Genomic DNA, 19,712 nt, shown 5'->3' with positions numbered 1-19,712 from the left:
TGCAACTGCAAGTCAGCGAAGTCCATGTAAAAAGTGGAGCATAAGGATACCAGCGAATGAACAAGGGAATGAAGCATCACCAACATTTGTACTTTGTAAAATGAACTGAATAAAAAAATGAAACTATTTATTTATTAGGACGATACACATGAATTAACAATGGTGTTTACATTTAAAGCCAAAATAGCTCATTTTCATGTATAAATATATACTATATTCTCTGTATTATAAATATACATTGAAGATAAACAGAGTATGCATGTATTTCCCGATTCAGTTTTATTTGATTTATATCATATTTTGTTTAATTAAAAAAATATGCATAAAGTGAAGATAATCATATCATAGTATGCATAGTACGTGTTTCCTGAACAACATATTAAAGTCACCATGAAATGGACAATTGGACAATTCTTGTTTTTATTGAATATTGCAATAAAGAAATAATAATTTATTATAAATGATTTATCCATACACATCATATATATATATATATATATATATATATATATATTTGGCTCGAGAGCATATACGTGAATTTAGGCTACTTTAGTTTTGTACACATTGTCATGTTAATTATTATAATCAAATGCATTTTGTTTTATTGACCACAATATTATCATTGATATTTGTTTGAAAAGGGAACTTTTGATTAATTTTGAAAAAGGGCAGTAAGTACCATGGAGATGTTCCAACTCTTTCTGTGCGCTTCAATATAATGTCCGCAAGGGGGCGGCAGAGACTGATTATAGCTGTCAGTGGATTTTTAGATCTGCATACAGAAGTTTTTGTCAGGACAGCGAATACAACCAGCTGTTCATGGGACACTTTTCTGGCAGTTGTGTGATGTATGTATAATCATCAATTGGCCTGATTAAACGAATAACTTGACACAAAGATAAAGATCCTAAAAAAAAAAAAAAAAAAAAAAACAGCAAGTGGGTCTAAGATGCACGTTTGTGTCTCTATTGTGTAGAGGTGTGAGAAGGGGTGACTTGACCCCTCGTGCTGGGGTCAGAGGTCAGTCTGTATTCTGTGGCTTGCATAAGAATGATTGACAGGAGGAAGTATCTCCTTGACTTGAGGAAGAGAGAAGCTTTAGTTCAATCAGTTGATGATATTTGCTCTGTTTATTCTTAACCTTCTGTTTTGAAGCGTATTTTACTGGTCATATTTAAGTTTGAACTGTTTTGCGATGCAGCAAACTCCGTTCATTCATCTAATTAATGTTTAGTTTTATTTTCAATGTTTCTACAAATTCAATAATTCCGCAGATGCTAAGAAATAGTGTCATAAAATTAAATTTGCCTCTGATCTTGCTTTTGTTTGAATGTTTGTATGTGTTGTGGTATAGGGTTTCCTCTTCCCCTCGTGTCCCTAGAGGCCACTCTCATCTTTTAACACTTTTAATGGATAGGAAGTAGGTTAATTCTCTACCCCACCCCCTATAAACACATCTTAATCAAATGTCCATTTCATGTTTTGATATTAAAATACATTCTCTCTTTTACCACCATCTCTTCATGTTTCTCTCTCTCTCTTTCTCTTTAGCCCACTTCTACATTTCATGGACTTAAATTACAGTAACAATGCATTGTTAAACCATGACCTGTCAATGGAATGGTCACAAAGGGGTAAGACAACGAGGTCACGACCGAGCTCGGTCTGTCACAGCATCTAATCTGAGACTACATTCTGTTAGTCAAGGTGTAATCCAACAGATTATCAAGAACTAGAGGAAATGCAGGAGATATTTACCCAACCACCCAAGCCTTCAAATTCTCAGGTTGAGAGTCCTCGAGCATCTGCTGATCTTCTGCTCATATCCCCATGGGAGAGCATATTCTTTGGATGAGAGGTGGCAGCTGGGATTAAAGAAGCGGTTTCTCGGAACATGAGAAACCGCCACTGAATGACGTCTTCCTCTGCTCAAGTACTTAGTAGTATCTTCAAAGCCTAAAAATAGGATACAGACAAATACCTCCCCCATTAGAAACCCACTAACAGGCATTGAGGGATTAGTGTTGCCAGTTTAATTGAATTGTCCCTCCTTTTTGGTTGAGAATGAAAAAATACACTGTAAAAAATTATTCTCATGATTTGTTATCGAAACTTTTTTCTTTGGTAAAATCAACTTCGATAATTAATGTGGTTCAGATAACATAATATTTTGATTTTCTATTTATTTTGGTGTGATTCTCCTTTATTGTATTAACTAAAATTAGTTAATTTCAATGAACTAAAAATTTTAAGGCAACGTAACTTACTTTTTTAAATTAAACCAACAATTTGTTTACAGTGATACTCCCACTTTGTTCTTTTTACTACACTGTATAAAAGTTGCTGCCTTAAATTGTTGGTCATTTCAACTTAAATTACATTAAACTTGTTGAATCTTGTATAACTTGTAAAACATATGTTGTCATAACTTATTGATCATATAATTTTTAACAGTGTGAAAAATCATTTTCATAGTAAACTTTTATCCAGTGGGATTTTATTATATGTAAAGCTGCTTTGAAACAACATAGACTGTGAAAAATTCAACACAAAATAACTTGATCTGACAAATAAGAAGAATACAACCAGAATCGATTCATCTGAGGGGGGAAAACAATACTAGTTATACCAAATAACAAACTTCAGATTATCAAATCAGACATGATGACCGCAATGACCATCTCCAAACAAATGAGAGCTCAAAAGATAGTCTGTGAGCCAAATGATCCTTAATTAATTGATTTAGATAATTATGGGGTTGGCTCGGTCCAGCCTGTGAGCATGAAAAGGGCACAAAGGCATTGAAGAGGCCTGTAACACGGTGTTTGTGCCTGAATACTGTACATGACCTCTTGTTAAACCGCTCTGGCCCGCCAACAACTGACCAGGACACAATGTTCAGTTCAGACAGACTTCTCATGTCTTCTCACATGGCATGCATATGCTCATACACGAAAATCTGTGTATTTTTTGTGTTATTTTATATTAATTGATGACAAGAACAGAGGAATAGTTTCTTTGCTTTTTCCACAGCATGACGTATTAAATAGCAAGGATGAATTATGTAAATTGAAATTTCCAACCAAATCAGACCCATTCACGCATAAAATACATCAGAATTGTTGGCTTACAATAGTGAATTGGGATAAGGAGAAAACACAGTTTTGAACACCTTTTTTCAGTGTGTGTGGTCCAGGTCTTCCCTATTGTGAAGAACAAATATCCCCACAAGGAAAGTAAAAACAGACATTTTTGATGTTAAAGGGACAACATTTTGGTCACCATCAGGAAAACAGCTTATAAATCAAACTAAAAATGTTTTTGTGAAAATGTAAAAATGCTAAATGGTTCTGTAAGGGTTAATTAGGAGTCAGGCTAGGGGGTGGAATGTAGAAACCCAGCATGTGAGTGTTGAATTTACATATGATTGATTTACATATCCGGTCAAAAAGTTTGGAATTTTTTTTTTAAATGTTTTTGAAAGAAGTCTCTTATGCTCACCAAAGCTGCATTACTTGATAAAAAATACAGTAAAAACTGTAATATAGTGAAATATAATTTAAAGCAAAATAATTTAAAGTGTTTCATTGTTAAGAACTTTTATATGCTTTTTAATCACAAACATCTCCTGTAGTGTAGCACAATGTAAAATGTTCTTTTTAAAGTATCATTCCCCAGTGCTGTGTTGGGATGGGTGTTTCTGTGCCTGCACTCTAAAAACTGCTGGGTTGTGTTAACCCAATTTTGGGTCAAATATGGTCTCACCCAACGTTGGGTTAAAAATTCAATTTAAAAATGGACAAACCCAGCCGTTGGTTTACATTTTTAATGTAACCAATGCAATTTGTCCATTTTTAAATTGCATTTTTTAACCCAACGTTAGGTGAGACCATATTTGACCCAAAATTGGGTTAACACAACCCAGCAGTTTTTAGAGTGTGTGCATTACCCTGGGATGAGTGTTTCTTTTTCACCATTAATAAGAACAAATCAACCAAATTAACGTTGAGCACAAATCCTCTTTAAGACAATGGCTGACCAGGATGCTCTGGATTCTTACCATCCTATCCTTCAAAGAAAAATGTTGATATGTATTGAAATTGCATATTTAATATTTACACATTTACAGTCAGCACAGCTGATGTTTGCCTGTGTATGATGATTAGTATCTTTGACAGACTTATTTGGTTGTGTGAGTTTATAAGGAGGTTGTGCACCATTTCAGGAAGCACTGCACAAGAAGTCTTTATCCTCATTATACGTCCTCTTCATCTCGAAAAACTGGTTTCTTTTACTGTATCTTGGTATCTTATTGTATCTCATTTGGTCATTTTCCTGCCTGTTTTCATGTCCAAATCAAAGAATTACTTTAATTACTTTAAAATCATAGTTTGATAAATAACTTTATGTATATCAACCCTGTTGAAAGTCTTGCTTACATTATTGAGTATGTCTTTGAATATTTTGATATCAGTTTCTTTTAAGTTCCAAAAGTCATTTTGAAAGGAGACGAATTTCACAGACAGGAGATTAACATTAAAGACGTCTCATGTCTGGCCTCTACTGGCCAAAGACAGTACATGAAAGCACTGGTGGATCAGGTTAAACCTTGACACACGTTATAAAAAAGGCTTGAGCCCATGCCCCTTTAATCTCTATTAGTAAAGTGCCCTTTCAGTCGTATTGCGGTGCCCCCCGGAACTCAATTTCACTTAAAGGTTCTTTGGAGAACTCAAAATTGATGGCATCACTACAAAAAAAACCCTTTTGGAACTTTTATTAATTAACTTATTTTTAAGATTTTTGTGTGTGTGTCATTTTTGCCTTTAATTAGTTTAGCTGGAGAGATTGGACCACAAGTCTGGCTCAAACTTGGGTCGTCCAAAGCGCAACTGTGCTATGTCGGAGCACTACGAGGCTCCCACTGGGACCTTTATTTTAAGGGTGTTAATGCACAATTGAAGGTGAACAGAATCAGTATTGTTGTGAATGACAGAGGCCTTGTAAATTTCGCTGTGGAACAGCTTTATCTATCAGGATCTAATGAACACGAGTGATGATACAGTATGTTGCTTTAGTTTCCTCTGTGGTACTGAAGGGAACAGCCTGCACCTGTGCCCTCTGGTAGTATGAGAGAAAAAAGGAAAAAATTGTTCTTGGCAAAAACAGTGGTTGAGACCTGTCGCACGCCAGACCCTGCTAAGACCACACGCAGGTGTGTGTGTGTGTGTGTGTGGTCTAGTGTGGCAACAGTTATCAAAAGTGGGAGTTTCTGTGCCTTAAGAGACGTTTTTTATCTTGTGTCTGAGCGTAATGTCCCACCTCTCCATCACTCCACGTAACCTCCCCCCTTTCCCTCTCCTGAGTCCCGTGTTCAGTTCTGGACAGTTTCCAATGGAAGGGATTATTGTTAAATTCACATAATCTCCTGTGTTTCCTCCAGAGAATCTGACTTTTTAGACTTTTAAACAATTCACACAGCTTGTCTATAATAATTATTATGTCCATCCTAGTGGTTCATTACACAGAGTGCAGCCTTCAGGCTCAATTCACCATTGGATACACAGTAAAATTCATTTGAAATCTAAATGAACGCAGATAACAAACAGTCAGTAATCTATAACATATTGCCTGTCAAACACTTCTGACAAGTCCACTTGCAAGTTTGCAGGCTACCTATCATTATCCTTCTGGGGTTTTTTTTCCCATGGGATGCAGTAATCCAGGTCTTCTCTTCATTGTGAAGCAAGTATCCGCTTCAGTGGTGGGCCAGAGAATATTGGATGGGGATTCCCAAGATTCCCAGACATCATGCAGTTCCTGATCTCCTGACTACTTCACCTCACCTCAAATATTCCACAAGTATTATCTCTCACTGCACTCTGCAAAAAATACAGCAGCGGCAAATGGAGATATTTTAAAAGAATATTCTGGGTTCAATAAATGTGAAACATATAATTTTATAAAAGCACTTACATTAATTATTCTGTTTAACCTTTCACATTTAAACCTTTAAAGTTGTAGCATTGTTTTTATTGTCATTTTTAGAGTTTTAAGCATTACTTTGTCATTGCTACAAATGTAACTTTACATAGAAAGGGCCAGTAAGCAATTCTTTTCGCTCTAAAATCATGTTAACATACATATTGTTCACATTTTGGGGCTATACTTTTGATACAATGAGCATTTTAACTTTTATGAATTCTTTAAACTTTCAGTCCATTGTGAGTCCCTCACTGTCAACTGGATTATTTCTATAGAATCTGCAGGCAAATTATTTTTTACGTTTGTGTGAAGTTGCCAGCATAATGTGCAATATTTTTACTCACCAGAAAATCTAAACTTTGCATGAAATACAATACTGTATATATAATTAGTTTCTAAACTAGTAGATTGTAATAGATTTTACGTTTGAAGTATATATATATTATATATATTGACTGTCCATACAATAAAAGTCAATGATAACCAATCCTGTTTGGTTACCACCATTCTTCAAAATATCTTTTTTTGTGTGTGTGTTCTACAGAAGAAAAAGCCATACAGGTTTAGAACAACATGATGGTGATTAAATGATGACAATTACAATTTTTGGATGAACTATCCCTATAAACTTACCATCCAGAAATATGAATTGTTTATTTAACTGAATAATCTGTTTTCAAACTTCTCTTGAATTTGAATGCTCATAAGGACAAGGGCATGTCATGCATCTGTCTAATTTGGCAAGCATCTAGAAAGTGACAGATGCATTTATGCCAAAATACCATAGAGTCTGATTGCACAGCCTTTGATGTCAACAACAAAAGACACAAGAAGAATTTTTTCCTTCCTTTTAAAAATGAAACTTGAGCTAAGATAAACCTATTTATTTTGGTATCCTAACTTTGCAAGATAACTGCACATATTGTACAACATTTTGATCAATAAGTTTCGACAACATGTTTTTACATTGTTTTAACTCATCAAAATATGTTATACAATATTCAACTAATTTTTCAACTCAAGTCAGTTTCATAATTTAAGTTTATATGACTTAATCATTCAAGTTGATTGTACTTAAAAATTAAGGCAGCAACTTTTTTTTTTTTAGTGATTTGCACTTAATTTTCACATCAGTTCTGAGACCTGTTTTCAGGCCACATCCCACAGCATTCAGAAGCCCTTGATTGCTGAGAGGATAGTATCTTGGGTATATTTATGAATGCATAATACTTTTTTGTAAGATCTGTTATTTATTTGAAACAGAATTTATCTTAGTGTGTATGCGCAGAATGTGAGTCTGGGAGCCTTTGAAGTATTAAACTGTTCTTTGAAGCTCAGATGACAGTGTGTGAGTGCATGTTTGGGATTGATGTGGACCCGAGCAGCGGCGAAGAGGAACTCAAAGTCACTGACCCACGGCCTATTTCCACCTAACACTAACAGTCACTCAGCACTGCTTTGAGTGTAACTGATAACACGCAAGCACCATCTCTTCTCAGAGCGTCCACAAACAGGAAAGCATCTTATATCTGCAGCAGAACCCAGTGCGGCCCATTTCAGCCTGTCAGCCTGGAGAGGCTCCAACGGCACTGGTTGCATCAGCCGTAATCTTCCCAGAAGGGGAAGCTCCTTCAGGGCAAGCAGATGTCACGTGAATGAAAGAATGACATGAACAGGCCTTAGAGAAGTTAAAAATGAAAAAGTACGTCAATGGCTTTTTGCATGCACAGAATGTCTACCGCTCCGCCTCGAGGATGCTCTGTCAAGAGCAGAAACCCATATCCTCCTTTGAACTTGTGATTGACAGACAGGAATGCCCACATTTCACATTCAGAGTCTCCTGCTATAAAAACAAACCAGGACCAATGTGGATCAGGGTGTCAGTCAAGAGAGAGGTGATCTCTTTCATATTCAGCCTTGTAAACACTGCCGCTTTCTCTGACTAATTTGTTGAACATAGTTACAGTTGTCAAGGGCAAAGCCGGACGCATTTGAAGCCCGCTCTGACGGTGTTTAGGTTGGAAGTGTCGGTTCCTCTCCCTTAGGCTTTATTATGGCTAGACGAGTCGATTGTCAGCAACTGTCACCTGTCAGGAGCAAGGGCCGCATCATCTGCCTTTACCTGCCATGTAATTAGTGAAGCAACAAGCCCATGTGTTGAAAAAATGCCATGCCATGCCAAAAACACAGCACATAGCGTGCCTGACCAAAGCGTTATCTCAGTTTATTGGTTTTCTATTTTGAATGGCATTCAGGTGACTCATTCAGTACAAAATAAAGCTTTTAATATCTAATGAAATTTTTTTCCAACTTTTTTTTTATTTTTTTATTCATGTTGAGCTGCAATGTCGTTTTTGTAATGGGGTGGGTGGCAAGACCACAGTCCTTTCCACCTGTTTCCCTGCGGCTGATCTAGAGTAAGGTTCTCATAAGCCGGCCTGCGAAAAGATATATGAGAATATTAAAGAACTTAATTTCATCTTGATGCAATGAAGAACAATAGCAGCTTTGTGCAACCTCACAGACTGTTTTTCTCTGTGGTTTCGCTAATAGAAGGTTCCACCCTCTGAGATATTTGTCTTGGTAAGTGGCTTCCCTAGAGATGATTCTGAATGATAAGGCTCTAGCAGATGTAGAGCATATGCATAATGCCTGATTGACATTTACCAGGCATTAATCAACCACCACATATTTCCTTTATGGAATGGAGGAAGCGTCAACCACTAGATTTGTCCTAGAGGTTGAGTCCTCCGAATACTCGGGTATATAATTTTCTCCACATAAGGAGGCAAACTAATTACAACCCAATTAGTTCATTCACCTCACTTATTTACAAAATGTAGAGATTTTAGAGGGAGACCACAAACTTTCAACAATCTTTGTGCTTTCTTTACCAAACATAAAAAAATCCCATAACAGTTACAAATCTAAACTGAGTATTTGTAGTCCCGCAAAAGACTTTTACAAATTCCTTCAAAGGAGGTTGTGTGTGTAGTGTGTATACAGAACTGTGGTTAAAGGGAGGGTCATGAAATAAAAGGTAAATAAACTTCATCCAAATACCTATGACTAATTAACTGACTAAACCTTGAAACCTGTGAAAGGATTTAAACGCTATTGATGTTGCATATCAGGACATTTTGTCAGTTCATGACTTAATGGAAACCATATGGTGATTTAATTTATGATTTAATGAATTCATTCTTAGCGTAAATACACACACACACACACACACACACACACACACACACACACACACACACACACACACACACACACACACACACACACACACACCTTAATACATTGACAAATCAGATAAATAAATTAATCAGTATTTGTCTTGAAAAAAAGTCCAGTCGTCAGTTAGTTTGAAGCCTATATCATGAAGCCTAAATCAAATACTTTACCTGCATATTCGGACAGCATAGTTGTATCATTAATTATCAGAGGTAATCTGTATATTTGATGCTGGTTTAGGATTGACCAGGTTTAATCCGTGTTGTTGTGATTGCATGAGTCACACCTGAGGTTCCTGTTTTGCTCAGGCCTCGTTTGAGCCTGTCAGCAGCCACAGGAAGCCACACATCCATCTCTAACACCCCCCCCCCCCACACACACACACACACACACATACACACGCACGCACAGAAAGACACTCAAGCAAAACAGTTGGGATTTATTAGCCTTACACAACTACTGGTGTATCTTGACATGTGTCAAGACTCGTTACGTATACAATTTATAGTTAATCAGATATTTACTTAAGTGCACTCCATATCTATGATAAATCAGAAGTGGTGCATCTAGGTCTGTTTGAACCCTTCTCTGGCTGCTTTGATTTGAGCTCTGTGTTGTCTTTAAAGCCTCAGGTTCCTCATTGGATCACTTTTTTGTGAGACACAAAAAAATTCTCTTTTGTCATGAGCAACTGTCCTTGAAAATTGACAGCAGCTTTCTTCTGCATTTTTGGTCGCCCTTATTAGACGTACTAATATTTAAATAAATAATTGGATACAGTGCACTTATTGTGTAAAAATATGTTTTTACATTGTACTTATATTTAAAAATTACTTAACCCATCATTAAACCTATCCATGAAACCTGCCCCTATTCTTACCCGTATCCCACCTCAAAAGCACCAAAAATGTTTTGCAACACAACATGAACACAATAAGTACACTGTACCTAACAATATATTTTCTAATGTATGCTGTAAAGACACCTATATAAGTGTGATCAAAAATGTGAATCGGGTAACTCAAACAGTTATTATTTGATGCATTTAATAATATATTATATATATAAAATGCATACATTTATATGATATAATAATAAATATAAAAAGGCATACTAGTACACTATATAATGTGCCCAGACATTTAGATGATGAAAGGAAAAGAAAATGACAACAAAGAGCAATAAATAAGGCGATGAAAACGAGTGATAATGAGCTTTATGAGGAAGTGGAGAAAAATACAGTGGTTTGGCTGGCATGTGTTCGCTATATGTCAGACACGCTCACACAGAGCACAGTGCTGTTATTGCAGAGTATAAAACACTCTCCTGTCATCTTCTTCTCACCACAGACCTACGGCGGCGTTGCATGCACACGGAATGGACGTGTTTTATTAGAACTGGAGCAGTTATCTGAAAAATCTCTGTACTGACACACTCACAGCACCCTAAAACACACAGACACAAACGCAAACACTGTCATACCCAGACAGGTTTGTATCAGTTCATCTTTGAATATACCTGTGTGGCAAATACATAATTGAAATAAGTCTTCAAAATAAGAGTCATTATCTTATCCATGTCAGCCATGTGATATATGGATGATCTGCTTCACTTCATTTTGATTATGAATTATGTAAATGTACAAAATAATTCCATCTGCGTAATTCCAAATAATTCAAGGATTGATTACTGTTGGTGAAGCAGGTCATACATATGTTTCAGGTCCCAGTAAAAATACAGTTGTAATTTATATGGGTGTTTCTTGAGCTATTCTTCAGCTTTGGCCCTGTGGATCATTAAACAAATAAACTCTCTCAAAACCCTTCAGACTCTCAGTAGTTTGTATACTTTGTCTGATAATAATGTCTAACAGAGGATTTACATGCACCACTTTTTTTTTTTTGTCATTTTGTCAAAAAATTGTCATTTTTCATAACTGTCATTTCCACCACTCCAGTATTGTGATGGAAATGATGATGCAATTGACATTTTAAACATTAATAAAATTTAAGGCTATAGGAATTATGCTTATAGCAACCATTTTAGAATTTAGAAAGATCATGCATTTGTATTTTAAGATAAGTCTTAGACAATAAAACAATAAAACCTATGCATACATTTTAATAGTTGCAAATATAAATGTCAAAGTCAGGGTGAAAAGTTTGGTAAAATGCATTTTAATGTGATTTTCATATGACAAAAAGAAATTTTTTATTTTATTTATTTATCATCACCGTAAGTCATAGTGCTGAAGCATGGAATCTACATGGTAGGCTTAAGGCTGCACTAAAAGATTTTTAAAATCTTAACAGATTTTCAAAGTGTGAGAGACTATAAACATGACGATAAAAAAATCCTAGATTTAACAGTTTTGTTCCAATAGAGTGTGAAGGGCCGCAATGTGACCAAGACAGCACACCAAACACTCACAGATCCCGACTGTGAACAAGAGAAGTCTCGCAAAATCTCTTGCGGTCAAACGTGACTTTAGAGTAAACAAACATAGCAGAGGACGGGTAAGAAGAATTGGCAATAAGAGGATTTCTGATTGTAAAAAATATTCAACATGTTGGATATTTACAATTTGAGGCCCCGATTGATCGATCAATATTTACGACCAGTGGCGTTCTTCCTAAAATCGCCCCTATTATCTTGTAGTGTTTGGGTGCCTTTATACATGAAAAATGATAAAAGTTAATTATCTCTATAATAATTGAATTGGGTTGATGTACATACAGTATTGATGTGCGAGTGCAGTGTTTTGTGGTATGCGTAACATGAGTGTGTAATATGAGGTAATTTACAGCAGAAATTAGACCTTTTTATATGATTGCCATATTGTCAACATGGCTTGTTAAATCACCTTTCAGAGCCACTCCCCTCCACTTCTGTCATTCTCTTCCCTTCTTCTTTTTCTTTTTCATTTGTTCTAATTCCAGGGCTGGCCAGGTCTTGCCTGGATTTGAGCAGTGCTGGGTTTCAAAGGGGTAAGTGACACCGTACCTGTAATTTCATGGTTTCACTCCACCTGCCTTTGAAGTCTCAGACTGGAGATGTGTGAGTGTGCGTGTGTGTCTTGTGAAGGGTTGCTGAAGAAAGATTTTTAAGACTTTAGAAATGGGATTTTAGCTAATATTTAATTTTTTTCAAAAGGTCTTTATATATTTCAACCAATGGATTTTATCGCAGTAATAGCAGACTTTTTATTGTTCTAGTCTGTGTAATGTGTATTTGCTTTGTTTGCTTTAACTTAAAACGGTTTCCCTTCTTTTCTTTCAAGATTGAAGGTTTTCTTTCTTACAATGTCTTCTACACGCCGCAGCAAGTCAGGGACTCATCAAAGTGCAAAGAGTGAATATGATTTCAGCCCTTTGATACTTTTGCCAATCCAACAGAATAACAGAGCAAACACCCCCACCTTCAATGTATCAGAATGCCACTGTGATGTGTGTGTGGACGTTTACTGTATTGTATAAAAATGAGGAGCAACACTGAGGTTTTGCTCTGCATGCAGCTCAACTTCTTGCCAGTGTCATTTGTGTTTACAGTCATCTTCTGTCAGTGTGTGTACTGTATGCGTGTTGTCAGCCCTATTTGTTCAATGATAGGCTGTTCTCCGTCAAGTGTTGATAGACAAATGATGCATTTTTTGCTATGAATCATTTTAAGCAACTCTTTAGAAACACTGCTCTCTAATCATCAACTCATTCACACCATTCACCATAACCCATTACCTATAGGAATTTACATTACAGTGTAGTGAGCATCTCCATTTCCTATAACATTCCTTAGCATACGTCAGATGTTTACTCCTAGTATTGAGGCCCTATTTACACCTGGTATTAAGATGAGCTTTGGTCATTCGGTTCACAAGTGGACAACACTAATCACAGGGCTAATACTTTACAATAGGGCATGAATAATCATGTACTAATACCTGAATTAATAGTTATTTCAACATGAACTCATGATTAGTGAAGATATGAACTAATCATGAACCAACGAAGAGCAATCCTTAACTATATTACAGGGGTCATAAATGATTCATGCATGAATAACAGCAGCCTTAAACATGTTAGTACACGTTTGATAATTAATACAGTAATTAATGTTTAGGGGTAAACTAAATCAATCAGGCTCCGTAAGAATAAATGAGAAGTAATCTAAATTTGAATTAAACATATTATTTAATACTGCCATAATTTAAACTGTAATATTACAATCTGCCATCTACAGCTTTGTGACAAATAATTGGAATGGCACATGATTATTTATCCATTAATTACACAGATCCGTCTAATCAGATGTGGAAAATACTAATAACTAATAACTACCTCTAATACATTTAATTTGATCTAAACCGCTTTTTGATTTTTATAGTTCATTTAGGCCTATGTTTAGTAATAGCTACTTTTCTTCCTGGAACTACAGTACGTAGGGTTTGTTTCTGGTGGGACACTCATTAGTGGCACACAAGGTGCTCGCTCGCACCTTATGCTTTCTGTACACCTAAAGACTTTGAAAAGATTTAGAAAAGACTTTATAAGATTATCAGCTCACATCTAAAGACTTGGGGTTCACAGTTTTTAGTCTCAGACTAAAGATTTTACAAACATTGAATCTTGTAGTGACACTATTTACAAGACTACAACTAGATTATATTAGCTTTTTATTCCCACCAAATTCCTCCTATCATGCTCAGCAGTGATTTAACAAAAATGGAGGAGAAGCAGCTAAAGTTAGATATCATAATGTATCACATTATGTTGCATGATCCAAAATATTTCTGAAGGTAGGCCTACAGTGGTGGTATATCAGATAAGATCTCTCCTTCACACATTTGGGGTGAAGGAGTATATCGCTAAAGGAGCTGCTCAGTGCAGTGATGGTGTTCTGCAGGGGGTGGGAGTCACTGTCCAAATTATGTGATTATCATCATTAAATAATAATTAAAATAATAATAATATTAATAATAAATGATCATTATTATTAAATTATATAAAGGCAACCATACAGTCATGTGAAAAAAATAGGACACCACGAAAGCCTGTCTATTTTTCAACATATGGACATGTAATAACAATTTGAACAATACTGAAGGACCCAGTGATTTAACTAAACTATTTAAATATAAGGAAGGCCTTTTTAAGACACTCTGTGAAATGTAATTTTAAAAGAATGCAATTTTTGAGGAGGAATAAATTAGGACAAATAATAAATTTGAGGGTACATAACCCCCATATATTTCCCCCACACTGCTTATGAGTGTGGAAAAGGATTTAAAAAGATATCAAAGGACTTTGACATCAGCCATTCCACAATTTTACCTCACTGAAGTAATTTCAACAACATCACTAGTTATTAGGGGTCCTAATTTTTTCCTCCATTAAAATAGGCATTTTTATGCATATTTTTAGTTTGATGAGTAAAAAAATATGTAATTTATATTGTTTAATTACAATAAATCGCTTTCTTTTCCAGGAATGAAAAAAAATCTAATTAGACATTGTTATGTGAACATTTCTTAATAAAGAGTTGACTATTTAATGGTATGACCTAACTTTTTCACATGACTGTATATGGGGGTTATGAATCTATATCATTATATGATGAGAACAATAGTTTGAACTAAATATCTTGAAAGGGTATCATTTTAAATGCTGTGTTGAAATTATGAACAAGTGTTTCACAGTGAATATTCGAGGGTACATAATACAAGAAAAGATACATATCTACTATAGAATACAGAGAATGGACAATACTCACAGCAAAGGTAGCGAATTTATTGGTTGTTGATTGTTTTACGTCACTATGACTACGCTAAGACTTGCGATAATATCAAACATGTTTGATATGAAAGACTAGAGAAAGACGGGCATAAATCGGGTCGCCGACTGCAGATTATCACCTCACATTTAACGATCGAGACGACGGGAGCGCGCCGAGACTCCAGTAAGATTCCTAAAAAATGCCGGTCTTTAGTCTGGGACTGTGAAAATCCTTTGGTGTACGCCCGGCATTAGTTGTGTTTCTATAGTAATACTGGCATTTTTATCTCATAAATGATGACTACTTTTGAAAACATTATTAATAATCAAAGAAATGTTTGCATTTGTTGTTTAAAGGAGCTGTATGTAAGAAATGTATTTCATTTAATCATAAAATGGCCCTGATATGTCACTAGACATTAAGAAATCATGTTCATTTCAAATACTTATATCACTGACAACAGTAGTCCGGCCAGGATATTGTCATTTAAAAAGTGAAGTTGCAGCCCTCAACTGATGTTGATGTTGTCATCTTGTGTTTTGGCCTGAAGCGCCGCCCTCCACCTATCTACCAATCACGAAGTCAGTAGTGTTTCAGCATCGGGGTTGCCAGCTCTGCTCTAGTTACCACAGCTGCATAGCAGCCTACTTTCCTGCTGGATCCTGCAGCCTATCTGGCAACCTCGAGTCAGGGGGGGGGATACACCGCTCTACAGTAATTTGAAAGTGATTGCAGTACCAGTTTTGGCCACAATCTTACATACGGCTCCTTTAAATGTATATGCTTCGATTAGCATTATAGATAATGCCCTATTTTACATGTAAATGTGCCTTATGTGTGTCTTTACAGGTATGTTTGGATTTTCTTTTAAGTCCATATATGTTTAATTGTATAAATAAAAATAAAAGAACTACACATAATTTTTATCTTTGTTTTTTTGTACCATGGAAGGAAATGAATAAGGATGGCACTCTTATTGTATATGTTTATTCATATTTTAGTTAATAGATTTGTAAGTGCATCATTATGTCATGACTTTACTTGAGGAGGCACATTATAATTAATTCATTATTAATTAACTGTACACTAACATAAAGTAATGGCTTATTATTGCATGACTGTGTCATGACTTTACTTGAGGGGGCACATCATAATTAATTCACTGTTAACTACTTACCAATTTCAGCTCATGATTTAACATAAACTTACTATCAAATACAATGTACTACAACTAGTATTCAGCCCAGTTAAGTGATGTTGTGTGGCTTTTCAAAAAGTCAGAGAACGGAGGTACAGTATCATCACAGCCTGCGTCTGGATGGAGAGTGAACTTCTGATCCCAGCAAATGTTCCCCTGACCTTAGTTCATGTTTCCTGTTTGGCTATTTTTTTTTTTTTTTTGGGAACCGATACCTCAGGAACTGTTGTAAGTCCCAGTAGGTTTAGTTTGATGGGAAAGAATATCACGAAACAGATTAGGACCTTTTAAGATAAATTCTTAGTGTATTTAGTATTTTCTATGTTTGATAAGGAGGATCAGTGAAATTAATGACAAACTAATCCTGTGCCTTTCTGTAATGTTTATGATGAAGCTGCTGATGTCAATAGTTTAAATTATGACTAATGAATTGTTTAAATTTCTTGTTCATTCTTACGGAGCCTGATTGATTTAGTTTACCCCTAAATGTTAATTAATGCATTAACTATCAACTGTACTAAAATGTTTAAGGCTGCTGTTATTCATGCATGAATCATTATGACTCCTGTCGTAGTTAAGGATTGCTCTTCATTGGTTCATGATTAGTTCATATATTCACTAATCATGAGTTCATTAATTCTATTCAAACTATTAATTCAGGTATTAGTGCATGATTATTCATGCCCTGTTATTGTAAAGTGTTACCATTAAGGGTGTAAACAGGGTCTAAAACATCTTGAGCTTTTCTACTTTTGACCACTTCCAGAGTTAGTCGAAAACGCATTCGACCGGATTGCTTTTGTAGTGTAAACGCTCATGTGGTCGAATGTGTTTGAACAGCCAAAAGACCGCCTACTCTCCGCCTACTGACTTAATGCGTAAACATTATGGGAAGCGCACTAGCCAGATGGGATTTAAACTTTGTCGGCTGTAGACCCAAGTTTGATTTGAAGAGGAAGAACGTACCAAGCACAATTATCTCTTACCATTACTGATTTCTAACACGCATGTGTATTTGTAGTGACACGTAATTGTGCAGTGTAGACAGCTTTTTTTATTATAATGGGAGTTTCTACAAGTATTGTGAAGACATATGAGCACATATGAGCTTAATAAAGTCTGAACCTCGTCGCCGGTCCATCTGTCATATTTTCTAAACTCCATTGGTGATTCAACCAATCAAAATGCTGTGTGAACTCAAACAATCAGCATGTTCAGTGTCCAAGTCCCACCCCCGAAAGTTCCTGAACTTTGAAAAAGTACTACCTCGCGAGCAGGGACTTTCTGAGGGGGAAATTTTTACCCGGAACTTCATTTAGACCCTGGTTCCTGCAGTCGAAACACACCGAGTACCACTCCAAAGTCCCCAGTTCCTGGGGAAAGTTCCTGCGGTGAAAACGCGACTAAAGTGAAATTTTACTGGTATTGGTATTGTGACAACACTAGTGACTTCACTTTTTAACCTACAATACGGTCTAGCAATTTATCTCACATAAGCTACTGTGTTTACCATAATTGATGTAAAGGCTAAAGATCAAATGCATCAGTGATACCAATGAGCAATGTTTACTTGTTGACATTGTCAAATGTAAAAAGAAAGAGTGAGAGAGAGTTTCCACTGAGTTTCCAGTAAGTGTGTGTTTGGGCTCTGCTTCAAGTTTTTGACAGGAATATCAGTCCGTCTGCGCAGGGGGTATGACCCTTCCCTCCTCCCGACCCTCTAAAGCTAACAGAGCGACGCCAATGACCCAGCCGTGCACCTGAACTCCCTCCCCCACCTGCCCACCATCGCTCCAGCTCACACAGATTAAGAAGTTTAGAAACCATGTTCATTCACAACAACCACCACAGACTGAACCTCATTCGCTTCTGTGGGAGCGTATTAGTGTGATGCACTTCCTTCGCAATTGTCAACGTGTTGCAACTGCACGGTGTAATTTCAGCAGAAGCTCTCTAGCAGGAAGTTTGCCTCTTCCACGACACTGAGTCCAATCCCTGAAACGATAACTGTCAACATATCCCAGTGTGTGCGAGCTGGTGTCATGGCGGATGAGAGTGTTTACCCATAACACAAAGCTGTGAGTTTGATGCATTAATACCACGGACCTGTGTAAACTGTAAACAAGTCACCAGTGCCCACCTCTCTCATTTTCTCACAGTGTCGCACATTCACCCAACCCCCCCTCCCCCTCTCTCTTGGGTCAGCTTAAACAATAATAACACAGTACAGTGCCAGTACACATGCAGCACCCCCTTCTTTACAGACCAAACCACCACCAACTGTGCAGTTAGTTGTAATCTCTGCCACTTTTATTTAATAAAATATAAACTGTAATATGTTCAGAATCAGATCCATTCACAGCTCTGTTATTTTTTCCCATGTTCCAGCAAAGAGGTCTCTAGGCCCTAATCGCTTGAGGTGTTTGTCCATTTTAGTCTGGGGAAAGAGTGAGCGGGAGTATATGGAAGACTGGGTACATCTACTGTAGATTGAGCTGCTGGGTCATGTCTGGTCATGAAGAAAAGAAGGAGCTACCACACTCGAGGGAGCTTTTCCCTCTCCAGATGTTCGTCCCTCCTGCCTGCCTCTGTCTAAACCAATCAGTGTCCAGAATGCCGGCCTATCCAAAGCATACAGGGTTACCTGGCGGGAGCTGACCTTCAGGAATTATTTAGCAGTCACTGAGCAAAGCCTAAAAAACACAACACCATTTTGGAAAACAAGGATAATAAAGCGGGATATGGTGGTGAGATGGAGGGAAATATGTTTGAGGAGTTCAAAATCTGACCCTTTACATGCGTGGTTATAATTGAGCTTCAGTGGGTTTTTATGTAGTCGTCGGGATGCAGTCTTCATCTGTCTGTTTGGAACTTTGCTAGCACATCTTGAGTTATTGCCTCCTTAATTGCTTGTTGCATGCATTAAGTCGCTTTGGATAAAAGTGTCTGCTAAATGAATAAATGTAAATGTAAGAAATAAGCAGTCACAAAATATCTTCTTGGTTATGTTTCACTTGAGTTTGATTTAGATCACTATGTGCTGTTGGTGCCTCTGAAGCTGGCCTGAAACCATTTTACATCATACACAGAACTTCAAAAATTAGTTTTAAACATTTAAACATTTCGTTATTTTCAAATCCTATCATAAATGTTTCTGGACTGAAGTTGTACCACACCAGTTTTTATGAAGTTGGATCTGAATTATGCTATTCTAGCTGGGTTTTGTCCACCTTATACATGTTAATCAGACTACAGTTGACCTCAGTGTTGTGTGCGCAATGTCCACTGTGCAACTTTTCCATTGCTCTCCAACGTAAAATGCACTAGATGGACGTGCTTCTCTTTTGCAGCGTCTCGCGCAGGAAATGAAATGCCATTCTAAAAACACATTGCTCAAGTTAAAAGAAGTTCAACTTTTAAAAAAGAAGCTTCTCTAGACCTTGAGCTTTTTTCTTTCGACTGACCATCTCACATTTTAATGGCAAAACTGCATTCTGTGTGAACCGGCCCTTAGAGAATA

The sequence above is a fragment of the Squalius cephalus genome, assembly GCF_949319135.1.
Source record: "Squalius cephalus genome assembly, chromosome: 21".
NCBI classification, from domain to species: Eukaryota; Metazoa; Chordata; class Actinopteri; order Cypriniformes; family Leuciscidae; genus Squalius; species Squalius cephalus.
This window is presented reverse-complemented; position numbering follows the sequence as displayed.